Below are 3,768 nucleotides of genomic sequence, written 5' to 3'. Positions count from 1 at the left end.
AAGAATCTATTTGCATTTTTCTACAAGTAGACATCCAGTTAAACTGACCAGCATCATTTGTTGAAGATGCTATCTTTTTTCTATGTATGGTTTGTTTCTGGGTCTTCGATTCGATTCCTTTATTCTGCCTATTACTGTTGCTCTATAGTACAGCTTGAGATCAGGGATGGAGATACCTCCAGAAGATCTTTTATTGTATAGGGCTGTCTTAGCTATTTGGGGTTTTTCTTTTTTCCATATGAATTTGAGAATTGTTCTTTCAAGTCTGGTAAATGATTGTGTTGGCATTTTGATGGGAATTGCATCGAATCTGTAGACTACTTTTGGTATGATGGCCATTTTTTTTACTATTTTAATTCTACCAATTCATGAGCATTGGAGATCTTTCCGTCTTCTGATATCTTCTTCAATTTCTTTCTTCAGAGACTTGAAGAATTTTTCATACAAGTCTTTCACTTGCTTGGTTAGAGTTACACAAGATACTTTAGGTTTTTTGTGGTTATTGTGAAGGATGTAGTTTCCTTAATTTTTCTTAGCCTGTTTGTCTTTTGTATAAAGGAGGACTACTGATTTCATGTTTGTTTGTTTCTTTGTTTGTTTTTAGTTGATTTTGTATCCAGCCATTTTGCTGAAGGTGTTTATCAGCTGTAGGAGTTCCCTGGGAGAATTTTTGGGGTCACTTATGTATATTATCACATCATCTGAAAATAGTGATACTTTGACTTGTTCCTTCCCAATTTATATCCCCTTGACCTCCTTTAGTTGTTTTATCATTCTAGCTTGGACTTCAAGCACTATATTGAAGATCTATGGAGAGAATGGGCAGTCTTGTCAGGTCCCCGATTTCAGTGGAATTGATTTAAGTTTCTCTCCATTTAGTTTAGAAATCAATCTGGCACTTTCTCAGAAAACTGAGAATAGTTCAACCTCAAGACCCAGATATACACATCCTGGGCATATACCTGAAAGATGCTCCACCATACAACAGCAACCTAGATGTGTCTCAACCAAAGAATGGATAAAGAAACTGTGATACATTTACACAACGGAATACTATTCAGCTACAAAAACAAGGAAATCTTGAAATTTGCAAATAGATGGAACTAGAAATGAACATCCTGAATGAGGTAACCCAGACCCTGAAAGACATGCATGAAATATACTCATTTATAAGCAGATATTAGCCACATAATACAGGATAACCACACTACAATACACAGACATAAAGAAACTAAATAACAAGGAGAACCCTGGGGAGGATGCTTAATTCTCATTCAGAAGGACAAATAGAATAGACACCAGAAGCAGCTGAGGAGAAGGAACAGGATAGAGTCTATCATAGAGGTCCTATGAAAACCTACACCCAGCACGTGATCAAAGCAGATACTGACATTTGCAGCCAAACTCAGGGGTGGAGCACAGTGAGTCTTATGGAAGAGTTGGTAGATAAAAGGACCTGGAGGGGCACAGGAGCTCCATAAGGACACCAATGGAGCCAACAAATCTGGGCTGGGGTTGGGAGCCAGTGTTACAGAGACTGATGCACTAACTAAGGACCATGTATGGTGAAGACCTAGAACCTCTGCTCAGATGTAGCAGATAGGCAGCACAGTCTTCTTGTGGGTCCCATAGTATGGGGAGTAGGGCTGCCTCTGACATAGACTCTGCTGCTCACTCATTGTCACCTCCCCCTGGCAGGATGGCCTTTCCAGGCCACAGAGGAAGATGATGCAGGCAGTTCAGAAGAGACCTGATAGGCTGAGGTCAGATGATAGGAGAGGAGGGCTCCACTTTTCTGAGGACTAGGGGAGGGGTGAGGGGTGATGGATGGGGGTAGGATTAGGAGGTGACCAGGAAGGGGGCTACAGTTGGGATGTAAAGTGAGTAAATTAAAATTTAAATAATAAAAAAAAAGAAAGACAAAGGTATCAACTCAGTGAAGGTGTCTAGGGAACAAGTTACCAGACTTAATGTGACATCTATTATACAATGCAATTAAGCTTAAGAGACAAAAGCATGGACAATGGAACTTTTCTGAGTTCTCAGTGTGTCCAGACACCTTTCAGTATATAAAAGATAAGGGACTTACAAACCTCTGGCTTCTGTTTGTGTCAGCCAGCAAGCAAGACTGACTTATTCACTAGAAACGGTGCCTAAGGCCAACAAAACTTTCAGAGCTTCACTAAAATATTTCCATTTCTTTTATGATATAAAAAATTAACTCCCAAGCTGAATATTATGCTTTAAGATATTCCTCTTTAGGACAACATGCTGATAAAATAGAAAAGTTAGTAGTTAATATCATTTACTCTTTTTATAACTAAGAGCTTTTATAAGGAAAAATTATCATGCAGTTGAGTCACCTGCTAATAAAACTCAAATCTTGCCTTTGTGCTCTCTCAAAATCTAGATCTTACTGAACCCCTGATGTTGAATCCCAGGGGGCCTTTTCTGTTCAGTACTTCCCCATTTGGAATCTAGATGGCCCCATTGCTCTACAGTTGGCTGTTCCAAGTGCCCTATTTCCAACACTGTCAGGGTGCTCCTGGATGCCTCCTGTGGTGTAGCCAGGGTTACTTTTTGGTCAAAAAAGCATTCAGTGTGCACAGTTGGAGGTAGGCCTGGGATTCTTCATGGCTGTTCTTCTTTTAAACCCCTAGTCCCCAAGGGTAATCTACGGAAAGTAAAACCTGACCATTTGAAAATCTATTTGAATTATTGAGCATGTAGGCATGAAAAATTTAAATGTCTAGGAAAATAAATAGGGCACATAAAAAGATTTTATTGAGTTTCTTCAAATCAAAACTGAATAGTAAATAGCTGCTTTTGTAAAGAGCATTGTAGGAAGTCTCTACAATTGTTAGGAGAGCTCTCTGCTCTCATGACAGTCATGGAACCAGAAGCTTAGGGACAAACTAGAAGGAAGAAAATACTACTTTTGGTCATTTCCTACGTAGGGAGATGGCTTATAAGATGTTTAAGTGGCACAAGTAAATTTTCCATTTTCAGAATGTTTAACCTAGATCAGACCTTCATGAAGCACAGAAGCATTTGGTTGTATTTTCTTTGGCTGAAAAATGCCACTCTATTTATAGTGTCATACCCTTCCAATTATGATGTAATATGTTTACATTGATGATCTCATATTTTGGCAATTGTGATGTCATATTCTTCCATTTATGATGTCATGTCATTCTACTGATGGTGTCATAAGCTTCCCAATTATAATGTCATAGTCTTTAAATTTTGATGTCATACCATTCTATTTGTGATGTCATATTTCTACAATGCAAATAAAAGCCAATGTATCATATATGTTTAAAATTCATGCTTGCTGGGAGCAGGAGAGCGGGCCCTGTACTGAGGGCACAGGAACAAGTGAGCCAGCCCTACCATGATGACACAGGAGTGGGAGAGCAGTCCTTGCCCTGAGGACATGGGAGCAAGAGAGCAGGCCCTGCCATGATGACATGGGAGGGAGAGAGTAGGCCCTACACTGAGGACAAGGGAGCAGGCCCTGATCCAGGGCTCTGAGTGGACCTTACCCCAACATCTACCCCATGTATGACCTACCAGAACACATGAAGGGGCCAGACCTGTAGATTCAAAGATTAAGAATCTCCTTGACACACAGCAACAAGGGGATATCCGACAGCAGTCCCATTGAGGATCAGGTAACGATAGTGTAGGCCTCCAACCAGACCCACGATTTATAGCAATGAACATTTGGAAGTAAATATATGTGGACAAAAGGCTGTGCTGAGTGAT

Source organism: Acomys russatus, chromosome 2, assembly GCF_903995435.1.
Source record: "Acomys russatus chromosome 2, mAcoRus1.1, whole genome shotgun sequence".
NCBI classification, from domain to species: Eukaryota; Metazoa; Chordata; class Mammalia; order Rodentia; family Muridae; genus Acomys; species Acomys russatus.
The sequence above is the reverse complement of the archived record's forward strand: the minus strand, read 5'-3'. Positions refer to the sequence as shown.